Here is a 12638-nt window from a genome sequence, read left to right on the forward strand (position 1 = left end):
AATACTCTGAAATTACCATCTCTTTTAAGGGTCTGAGCTGTGGTGCAGTGGGTTAAAGGCGTACCAGTTATGCCAGTTGCTGTAAGGCTTCTGTGCTGGCTAGGGATCGAATCTCCTGGTGGGCAAGTGTTCTAAGGTTGTATAATCTCTCTTGCGTGTTTAGGCAAGTTGTGCATAATATATATATATATATATATATATATATATATATATATATATATATATATATATATATATATATATATATATTAGTATATTTTGGTAGCAGTCTTTCCTGTAGACATATATTATTAAATATGACCGAAAAAGTAAGATTAATAATTCTAACACGAATTTTCTCAATCTTTCGTACATTTCTTTTCACTGTTGGAGCTAAATCAAAAATCAATTCTCCAAAATTCATTTTTATTTCTAGTCTGACGCGACACGAGCGCGTTTCGTAAAACTTATTACATTTTCAAAGACTTTAGTTTACAAATACACAACTGAATAGAACTTACGCATCTCCGATTTTATATCTACATTTGAGTGAGGTGGATGGGGTGAGGTGGCATTAATAGGGTATTAATTTCATCAACACAAGACAGAACAAGAGGTGGTATTAATAGGGTATTAATTTCATCAACACAAGACAGAACACGAAACAATGGGTATTGAATAGAAGTGTTTGTAGAAAGCCTATTGGTCCATATTTCTTGATGCTTCTATATTGGAGCGGAGTCTTGAGGTGGGTAGAATATAGTTGTGCATTAATTAGCTGTTGATTGCTGGTGTTGACTTCTTGATGTGTAGTGCCTCGCAAACGTCAAGCCGCCTGCTATCGCTGTATCTATCGATGATTTCTGTGTTGTTTACTAGGATTTCTCTGGCGATGGTTTGGTTGTGGGAAGAGATTATATGTTCCTTAATGGAGCCCTGTATAAGACTAAGACTTTTTGCTCGATGGTACCCATGTAGAAGTTTGCAAACAGGACACCTAGGGGAGAACCCATGGCGACCCCATCTACTTGCTTATACATGTGCCCATCCGGGCTCAAGAAGGGTGCCTCTTTAGTACAAGCTTGGAGTAGTTTCCTCAGAATATTTTCTGGTATGTCAAGAGGAGTACAGGCTGGATCACGATACACTCTGTCGGCTATCATCCCGATTGTCTTGTCCACAGGTACGTTGGTAAACAGCGATTCTACGTCCAACGAGGCTCTTATCCCTGTAGCCCGTGTGCCCCGCAGTAAGTCAACAAATTCCTTTGGAGACTTCAGGCTGAAGGCGCAAGGAACGTAAGGAGTCAGCAGGCCGTTGAGTCACTTCGCCAGTCTGTACGTGGGTGTGGGTATCTGGCTAATGATTGGCCGAAGTGGGTTTCCAGGCTTGTGTGTCTTGACATTTCCATACGCATATCCAGGTTTATATTCCCCAATGATCTTTGGCAGGTGGAGTCCGGATTTCTTGGCGTTCACAGTTTCGATCAGTTTGTTGACCTTTGCTTTTAATTCGGCTGTAGTGTCCTTCGTTACTCTTTGGAACTTAGTTTGGTCAGAGAGTATGATGTTCATTTTCGCCAGATATTCGTCTTTTTTAAGAATGACATATATTGGCGACTTGTCACCTCTCCTGACAACTATCTCCTTGTTCTCACGAAGGCTTTTAGCTGCCGCTTTGAGCTCGGGGGACAGTATGGTGCTTCTGTAATTGCCATGAGCTTGAAACCGGCCATATACTGCAGGTATGTTGACGACATTTTTACACAGGTACCTGATGTCAGACATCTGCAGGAGCTGAAGGAGGCATTTGAGCAGAGTTCCGTGTTGCGTTTCACTTACGAGATGGAAAAGGATGGGAAGCTGCCCTTTTTAGATGTAACAGTCATGGAAAAGAGCGGAGGTTTCCACACTGCAGTCTACACTAAGGAAACGAACATAGGAATGTGCCTAAATGCCAACAACGACTGCCCAGACAGGTACAAGAGGAGTGTTGTTAACGCATATGTCGACCGTGCTCTCAGCCACAGCTCAGAATGGAAGCAAGTCGACGAAGAACTCTGTAGGGTAAGGCAGGTCCTAGTCAACAACGGTTTCTCCAATGGTTTCGTCGAAGACATCATAAGAAGGAAAGTGAAACGTCATGCAACCTCTGAAGAGACAACTAACACAACACCTATACCCCCTATTAGACTATTTTACAGGAACTTCTTTTCCACAGCTCATAAAACGGAGGAAAGGGTCCTGAAAGATATTGTTAATAGAAACGTTATCCCTACAGACAAAAATCAGAGGATACAACTGACGATTTACTATAAAACCAGAAAAACGGCCAGCCTACTCATGAGAAACTCTCCAGACACAAAACAGAACGCTTTAAAAGAGACTAACATCGTCTATGCCTTCAAATGCCCTCTTGGGGACTGTAAGCTCCAAAAACCCAGTATATAGGCAAGACAACAACATCTCTTTCTAGGCGTTTAACGATGCATAAGCAACAGGGCTCCATTAAGGAACATATAATCTCTTCCCACAACCAAACCATCGCCAGAGAAATCCTAGTAAACAACACAGAAATCATCGATAGATACAGCGATAGCAGGCGGCTTGACGTTTGCGAGGCACTACACATCAAGAAGTCAACACCAGCAATCAACAGCCAATTAATGCACAACTATATTCTACCCACCTCAAGACTCCGCTCCAATATAGAAGCATCAAGAAATATGGACCAATAGGCTTTCTACAAACACTTCTATTCAATACCCATTGTTTCGTGTTCTGTCTTGTGTTGATGAAATTAATACCCTATTAATACCACCTCTTGTTCTGTCTTGTGTTGATGAAATTAATACCCTATTAATGCCACCTCACCCCATCCACCTCACTCAAATGTAGATATAAAATCGGAGATGCGTAAGTTCTATTCAGTTGAGTATTGGTAAACTAAAGTCTTTGAAAATGTAATAAGTTTTACGAAACGCGCTCGTGTCGCGTCAGACTAGAAATAAAAATGAATTTTGGAGAATTGATTTTTGATTTACCTCCAACAGTGAAAAGAAATGTACGAAAGATTGAGAAAATTCGTGTTAGAATTATTAATCTTACTTTTTCGGTCATATTTAATAATATATATATATATATATATATATATATATATATATATATATATATATATATATATATATATATATATATATATATATATATATATATATATATAACTGAAAACTCACACCCCAGAAGTGACTCGAACCCATACTCCCAGGAGCAACGCAACTGGTATGTACAAGACGCCTTAATCCACTTGACCATCACGACCGGACATAATGAGGTGATAGCCGAGGCTATTTGAACCACCCCACCGCCGGCACTCGGATAGTAATCTTGGGCATAGCATTTTACCAAATCACCTCATTCTTTGGGGCACACGTGAGGAACACAAATGCGAACAAGCCTGAATGGTCCCCAGGACAATATGCAACTGAAAACTCACACCCCAGAAGTGACTCGAACCCATACTCCCAGGAGCAACGCAACTGGTATGTACAAGACGCCTTAATCCACTTGACCATCACGACCGGACATAATGAGGTGATAGCCGAGGCTATTTGAACCACCCCACCGCCGGCACTCGGATAGTAATCTTGGGCATAGCATTTTACCAAATCACCTCATTCTTTGGGGCACACGTGAGGAACACAAATGCGAACAAGCCTGAATGGTCCCCAGGACAATATGCAACTGAAAACTCACACCCCAGAAGTGACTCGAACCCATACTCCCAGGAGCAACGCAACTGGTATCTACAAGACGCCTTAATCCACTTGACCATCACGACCGGACAAAATAAGGTGATAGCCTGAAGCTATTTGAACCACCCCACAGCCGGCACTCGGATAGTAATCTTGGGCATAGCATTTTACCAAATCACCTCATTCTTTGGGGCACACGTGAGGAACACAAATGCGAACAAGCCTGAATGGTCCCCAGGACAATATGCAACTGAAAACTCACACCCCAGTAGTGACTCGAACCCATACTCCCAGGAGCAACGCAACTGGTATGTACAAGACGCCTTAATCCACTTGACCATCACGACCGGACATAATGAGGTGATAGCCGAGGCTATTTGAACCACCCCACCGCCGGCACTCAGATAGTAATCTTGGGCATAGCATTTTACCAAATCACCTCATTCTTTGGGGCACACGTGAGGAACACAAATGCGAACACGCCTGAATGGTCCCCAGGACAATATGCAACTGAAAACTCACACCCCAGAAGTGACTCGAACCCATACTCCCAGGAGCAACGCAACTGGTATCTACAAGACGCCTTAATCCACTTGACCATCACGACCGGACAAAATGAGGTGATAGCCTGAAGCTATTTGAACCACCCCACCGCCGGCACTCGGATGGTATTCTTGGGCATAGCATTTTACCAAATCACCTCATTCTTTGGGGCACACGTGAGGAACACAAATGTGAACAAGCCTGAATGGTCCCCAGGACAATATGCAACTGAAAACTCACACCCCAGAAGTGACTCGAACCCATACTCCCAGGAGCAACGCAACTGGTATGTACGAGACGCCTTAATCCACTTGACCATCACGACCGGACAAAATGAGGTGATAGCCTGAAGCTATTTGAACCACCCCACCGCCGGCACTCGTTCAAATAGCTTCATCCACTTGACCATCACGACCGGACAAAATGAGGTGATAGCCTGAAGCTATTTGAACCACCCCACCGCCGGCACTCGTTCAAATAGCTTCAGGCTATCACCTCATTTTGTCCGGTCGTGATGGTCAAGTGGATTAAGGCGTCTTGTACATACCAGTTGCGTTGCTCCTGGGAGTATGGGTTCGAGTCACTTCTGGGGTGTAAGTTTTCAGTTGCATATTGTCCTGGGGACCATTCAGCCTTGTTCGCATTTGTGTTCCTCACGTGTGCCCCAAAGAATGAGGTGATTTGGTAAAATGCTATGCCCAAGATTACCATCCGAGTGCCGGCGGTGGGGTGGTTCAAATAGCTTCAGGCTATCACCTCATTTTGTCCGGTCGTGATGGTCAAGTGGATTAAGGCGTCTTGTACATACCAGTTGCGTTGCTCCTGGGAGTATGGGTTCGAGTCACTTCTGGGGTGTGAGTTTTCAGTTGCATATTGTCCTGGGGACCATTCAGGCTTGTTCGCATATATGTATATATATATATGTCGTACCTAGTAGCCAGAACGCACTTCTCAGCCTACTATGCAAGGCCCGATTTGCCTAATAAGCCAAGTTTTCATGAATTAATTGTTTTTCGACTACCTAACCTAACCTAACTTTTTCGGCTACCTAACCTAACCTAACCTATAAAGATAGGTTAGGTTAGGTTAGGTAGGGTTGGTTAGGTTCGGTCATATATCTACGTTAATTTTAACTCCAATTAAAAAAAAATGTCCTCAAACATAATGAAATGGGTAGCTTTATAATTTCACAAGAAAAAAATTAGAGAAAATATATTAATTAAGGAAAACTTGGCTTATTAGGCAAATCGGGCCTTGCATAGTAGGCTGAGAAGTGCGTTCTGGCTACTAGATACGACATATATACATATATATATATATATATATATATATATATATATATATATATATATATATATATATATATATATATATATATATATCAGACAGGGGAGTTTGGAATGGTGGGGACGAGGGGATGGGGGAAATGGAGAATGGTGGGGAGGACAAAGGGACAGGGAAGTGGGGTATGGTGGGATAGAAGAGGGGACGGTGGAGTGGGGAATGGTTGGGAGGCCTAGGAGATGGGGGAGGGGGGAATGATGGGGAGACTGGGGGACACGGACGGTTCGGTTGCTGTGGCTCAAAAATCACTAATCTCCGAAATTTCTTCACCGATTTCCTTGAAATTTTCACACAACGTTCCATTCGCATCCAAGAGGATTTTTATATACATACTATATAGAAGTAACGTCAGTGACAGGGAAAAACATCCTTTTTTTAAAGCTGTGTTTTTCGTGTTTTTGCAGTGAGGGAAATCTTCGGTACCTTTCTACCGATTGCTTTGAAATCTTGACACAACACTGTATTCGAACAGGCGAGTGTTTTTATATACCTACTATATACATGCCTCCCTTGTGACGGGAAATAAACATGCTTTTTTGAAAGCAGCGCCATCTGTAGGACATATAATCAACACACGCTGTAATCTCCGAAAGTTCTTCACCGATTGCTTTGAAATTTTGACACAACAGTTCCTTTCGAATACGTACGTGTTTCGATATAGCTACTATTTAGATGCCACACCTGTGACTGGTAAAAACATGCAATTTTTTTAAAAACAGCGCCATCTGTTGCACGTTATCTTGAGATGATTTCAGGGCTTTAGTGTCCTCGCGGCCCGGTCCTCTACCAGGCCTCCACCTCCAGGAAGCAGCCCGTAACAGCTGACTAACACCCAAGAACCTATTTCACTGCTAGGTAACAGGGGCATAGGGTGAAAGAAACTCTGCCATTGTTTCTCGCCGGCGCCCGGGATCGAACCCGGGACCACAAGATCACAAGTTCAGTGTGCTGTCCGCTCGGCCGACCGGCTCCCCACGTAAGACCAACATACGATATACAGGATATGTTACGATTCAATTTCAATGTTTCCGATTGCATTGATTTATTGAATTTTCAAAGATTTTAATTGATTTTCATTTTGATTGAATTATTTTGTGTGACATTGCGTTGGAATTGAGCTGTGTTGTTTACCGTACCGTTTATTTTGTGGGTATAGCTCATTTGTTTCTTTTTTTTCATTGTTTTTCATTCCATTCTTTAACTGCTCTTATTTTTCAGTGCAGTTGGTGGTGAAATTGAGCTGTGTCGATTGATCGGCGTTTGATATTTCGTTAGTATTTTTTGTTTTGTTTTGAAAACAAGAAAATGGACAACACGCTTATTTCACAGCTGCAAATGTGCAACAAACAGATATGAATCCACCGACTACAACGTTAACTGCTTTCTTCACGTTATGTCAAAATGATGCTTTAGCGAAAACATTGCTGTGTTCAGAAGTGCCTACGTATTACACGTGGAATGCCAGTAGAAAATCATTTGAACGACGTAAACGAGGAGAGCGAGTCGACGGACAACCTGGCATATTCAAACAAACTACGATAGACTGTACACCGTGTATTCCAATCAAGATGAATACGTAAGCTGTTGGCTCTACTTCGTAAGCTGTTGGTAAATGTGCCTAGTGCAACGTCTTTCCAGCAATTGAGATTTGTCAGCGGCGTAACACATGCCACTTTCCGTAGTGTATGTCACGCTCTGAATTAATTGGAGAACGACCGACACTGGGATGTATGCATTAATGACGCGTCCAACACGTCACATCCAAATCAAATTCGGTCATTGTTTGCAATCATATTGACCACCGGCTCTCCTTCATCTCCAACAGAAGTTATGGGAGAAACACAAATCGCACATGGCTGAAGATATTGACCGTCGAATACGCAAAGAAAATTCATATATAAACATGAATTTCACAGCAGAAATCTACAACGAATCGTTGATAATGATTGAAGATTTGTGGTTGGAAGTCGCGAACAAAGTTCTCATTCAATTGGGAATACCATCACCGAATCGATCTGCTGCTGCTTCGTTCAATGTAGAATTGTGTCGTGAAAAAAATTATAACACGGGTGATCTGTTATCATATGTGCAATCAAATATTCTTAAGCTAACGCTTGAGCGAAAAGGCATTTACGGTCAAATAATTCAAACTGTCAATAACAGGGTTTGGAAGAAATCTTCTTAGATGCGCCAAGAGGAACTGTAAAACCTTTCTATTTAGATTGATCTTGGCAGCATTTCGATCCCAAAATGGCATAACCTTAGCTCTTGCATCGTCCGGAATAGCTTCGACATTGCTACCAGGTGGAAAAACTGCTACTCTGGCTTTGAAATTGCCACTGAACATGCAATTCATTGAAACTCCCACGTGCAACATTTCCAAAGCTTCCGGCATGAGAAAATTATTGCAGAAATGTAAATTTATTGTTTGTGATGAATGCACAATGGCCCACAAAAAATTGCTCAAGGCTCTTGATCGATCATTGCAAGATTTGCACGGCAACATCAGACCATTTGGGAACGCATTAGTATTGCTTGCAGGACATGTCATGCAAACATTACCTGTAATTTCTCGATCGACACCAGCGGACGAAATAAATGCTTGCCTGAAATACTCTACTTTGTGGCGCCAGGTAAAGATGTTAAAATTAACTACAAATATGCGTGTCCAACTGCAAAACGACTCATCAGCTGAGATATTCTCACATCAATTTCTGGAAATTGGGAACGGAAACGTGCCGGTTGATCTGACCTCAGGACGAATTTCATTGCCTCATAACTTCTACAATTTAGTGACGTCAAAAGAAGAATTGGTTGAAAAAGTATTTCCCAATATTCAAACCAATTATAAAAATCACGATTGGCTGAGTGAACGTCTAAGAACTTAACAATATTATTCAGTCTAACATACAAAGCAACGCAGTCATTCAAGTCCATCGACACTGTGGTGGAAACAGATGAAGCGGTTCCAACTGAATTTTTAATTCACTCGATCTGTCGGGGATACCACCACCGCACGAACTGCTATTAAAAATCTGCGTGCCAATTATCATGTTACGAAATATCAACCAGCGAAAGCTTAGCAACGGCACGCGGCTTGCAGTAAAACATTATTCAGCAAAGTCGTAGAAGCAACAATCTTGACAGGACCTTTCAAAGGTGAAGATGTCCTCATTCCTCACATTCCTATGATTCAAACGGATTTGCCATTTCAATTTAAGAGATTTTAATTCCAAATTCGATTGGCGTTTGCAATCACCATCAACAAAGCTCAGGGCCAATCTTTAGAATTGTGCGGTTTAGATCAAGACACGGATTGCGTCTCACATGGACAATTATGTGTTGCGTGTTCTAGAGTCGGCAATCAGACGATCTCTATATCTTCACAGACAGTGGAACAAGAAAAAATATTGTATACCCACAAGCATTGTGAAATTAAACATGTTAGAAATGTGCATTTTCTCTTTTCTTTCTTTTCTATTTAACCATACTGAGCCATAGCAACGCGTGGCGGGTACAGCTAGTACAGAAATAAAAATAAAAATATTCGTTTGTTCAAAATCGCTAATCTCTGAAAGTTCTTCACCGATTGCCTTGAAATTTTCTCACAATATTCCATTCGCATCCGAGCGGGCTTTTATATACATACTGTATAGATGTCACGTCTGTGACGGGAAAAAACATGTATTTTTTTTTTAAAGCTGTGTTTTTCGTGTGTTTTTCAAGTGATGGAACTCTTTGAGACCTCTTTACCGATTGCTTTGTAATCATGACACAACATTGCTTTCAAGTAGGCGAGTAATTTTATATACCTACTATATACATGCCTCACCTGTGACAAGAAAAAACATGCTGTTTTGAAAAACAGCGGCATCTGTAGGACATATGAGCAACACACGCTGTAATCTCTGAAAGTTCTTCACCGATTGCTTTGAAATTTTGACACGATGTTCCTTTCAAAAACGTGTTTGTTTTGGTATACCTACTATTTATATGCCATAACTGTGACGGGTAAAAACATGCATTTTTTGAAAAACAGCGCCATCTGTTGCACGTAAGAGCAACATATGATTTATTTTCATTTTGATTTAATTATTTTGTGCGTTGGAATTGAGCTGTGTTGTTTACCATACCGTTCATTTCGTGGGTATAGCTTATTGTATGGCTCCATATAGGCATGTATATAGGCTCCATATAGACCAGACCGGCTCCCCGATATAGGTATGGGGAAGCCGGTCGGCCGAGCGGACAGCACGCTGGACTTGTGATCCTGTGGTCCCGGGTTCGATCCCGGGCGCCGGTGAGAAACAATGGGCAGAGTTTCTTTATCCTATGTCCCTGTTACCTAGCAGTAAAATAGGTACCTGTGTGTTAGTCAGCTGTCACGGGCTGCTTCCTGGGGGTGGAGGCCTGGTCGAGGACTGGGCTGCGGGGACACTAAAATCCCCGAAATCATCTCAAGATAACCTCAAGAAGATATTTGTTTCTTTTTTCATTGTTTTTCATTCCGTTTTTTTAACTGTTCTTATTTTTAGGTGCTGACGTGGAGTTCAAGATGGGGGTCCCTCTTCCCCCTGTAGTGCGGGCTCAGTCTGTGGGCCTCGAGTTTTCCGAACGAATTGGGTACCTGGAGATCATGCTGGTGTTGTGTGATATGCTTCATGTCCCTGTGATGGACATTTATGGCGTCGAGTTTGTGACAGCACGTCGGGCGATTGTGAAGTTTATGGAGGAGCTGGCATTTCGGGAATTTCTCCGCCGCTACAAGGGGCGGACCTTACCCCTGCCGGAAGGTGCGGGCACTGTGACCCTCTCTGATCGGAGTGGTGCTCTCACTTAGGTCAGTGTTCATGGGGCGCCCTTGGAGTTTTCGGAGGGTCTGCTGTGGCGGTACTTCAGCCAGTTTGGCGCCGTTGTTAGTGTGCGGTTGCACATGATATCTTCCAGTCCGCTCAAGGGTGTGCGGACGAACACTGTGGGCATTCAGCTCTGGGCAGACATTCCATCCTCTGTGAAACTCATGGAATAGCACTTTCGGATGTTTTATGCCCGCCAACCTCGGACGTGTTATCGTTGTGGCCTTTTGGGTCATCAGGCTGCTGGATGTTCTGTGCCTGCTGTTGCGCCCGGGAACCTCTTCAGTGAGGAGGATTTCCCGCCGCTTCCTGTGGAGGAGGCTTCGGTGGATGTGGACGTCTCTTCGGCCGCAGATGTGCCCCCTGTGTCGACTGTTGCGCCTCCTGTTGTTGTCACCTCTCCTCCAGAGGTTGTGTCGACGCCTGGTGATCGTCCTGCTCCGGCTGGTGTACCTGGAGTTCCTATGGTTCTTCCGACTGCCTTATGCTCGGATACCCCATCTTCAAGTTCTTCATCTGCTGAGTCTATCCCTGTCCCTGTACCCTCGCCATCTGTTCCAGCTGTGCTGAGTGCTGGGGTGGATATGGTGCTTCCTCCTGTGCCTGGCCTGGTACCCCATGTGGTTGAGGATGCTGCCGTTCTACGACAAGCGTCGGTTCGCCTGGCTTGTGTTGCGCATGTCTCTGAGTCAGCCTCTAGTTCTGATGATGTGCGGCCAGAGCCTAAGCGTTTCTGGCGTTCTTCTTCTGCATGGGCTGACGTTGGCGATTTCGACGATTGTGGATCTTCCGGCGACGGTGGGGTGGCTCCGGTTGCGTTGCAATCTACGGTGGTGGCAGAGGTGCATTTGCCTGCGGATGCCAGTGCCTGTGTTTCGGCCTCCCCTTCTGGAGTGGTGTCTGCGGATCCTGCTTCGGGTGCGTCACCTGCGTTGGATGGTTCCGGTTCTTTGAGGGTGGGTGGTTCCCCTTACTGGGGTTTGTGGTGAGCGTGGTGACCTGTTGGTGGTGTTGAAAAGGGCTGCTCGCTCTGGGGGTCCATGCCCCCTTCCTTGTTCCATGTTTCGTCGGCGGCGGTCTTGTCGCCTCTTCCGTCTCCAGCCGTCTCTTCTGTATCTCCTGCGGTATCGGTGGAGGTGTTACCGTCTCGTCAGCCGTCACCTTCTTATTCTGTGCAGCCGGGGCTGTGGACGTCTTGGCGGCCTACGTACGCTTCTTCGGACCCTTCTGATTCCTCGGAGAGGGTGTTTCGCGCTCTCATGCTTCGTTATGTGACTTGCGTCGGCGAGCTTCGGGAGTGGCCGTTTCCACCTGATTTGGAGATTCCTGAGTTTATGCAGGCCCCACGGCGGGAGGGGGATCGTATCCCTACCAACATGGAGTATTTGCTTTGAGAGGGATATAAGAACAGGTATCCTCGGGATATGTTTCCTGAGAAGTATGTTCCTGTCTCTGAGACTTGTATTCCTGCCCGGTGATTTCTTTGTTTGGCTGTATGTTGTGGGTTGTTTTCCGTTTGTGTGCATGGTTGTGGGGTGCGGGTCGCATGTGTGTGTGTGTGTGTGTGTGGGTGTGGCGGGTTTGTTTTCCCAGTTCCTGCGTGCTCCGGTTGGTGGTTGTGGGTGTATTTGTATGGCTTGTGTGTGTGTCTGGTTCTTGTGCGTTCCGGTGCTTGTTAGGGTGTGTGTGTGTCTGGTTGTGGGTGTCCTGTTATTATGCTATTATGTTTTTCTAATTTTTTTATGGTACTGATTGTGCGCTTGTTTGGAAAGTGTTGTGTGCCCTTCAGACTGTTAGTGTGGCCCAGCCTGGGTTTGTTCTCATTGTTATGTATTATGTATTGCAATTGTGCTTTCTTTTTATTTTTGTTGTATATTTATATTTTCTTTACTGTTGTATACTATCATTTTGTATTGGTGCCTCTCCGTGTGTGGTTACAGTGCCAGTAGGCTTGATCTGTATAATTATGTTCTGGTGTTTGGGTTGTTGGGTGCGGGTTTGGGTGCCTTGTGTTGTATTGTTGTTTCTGTACTGTATTCCTCTGTGTTTGTATTTATTATTGTGTTTTGTGGTCGGCCCTTTTGGCCGGTGTTTTGTGGTTTAGTACTTTTGTAATTTTGCTATTTTGTGATTTTATAATTTTGTTATTTTGTACTTTTGAG

Source organism: Procambarus clarkii, chromosome 42 (assembly GCF_040958095.1).
Source record: "Procambarus clarkii isolate CNS0578487 chromosome 42, FALCON_Pclarkii_2.0, whole genome shotgun sequence".
Lineage (NCBI taxonomy): Eukaryota > Metazoa > Arthropoda > Malacostraca > Decapoda > Cambaridae > Procambarus > Procambarus clarkii.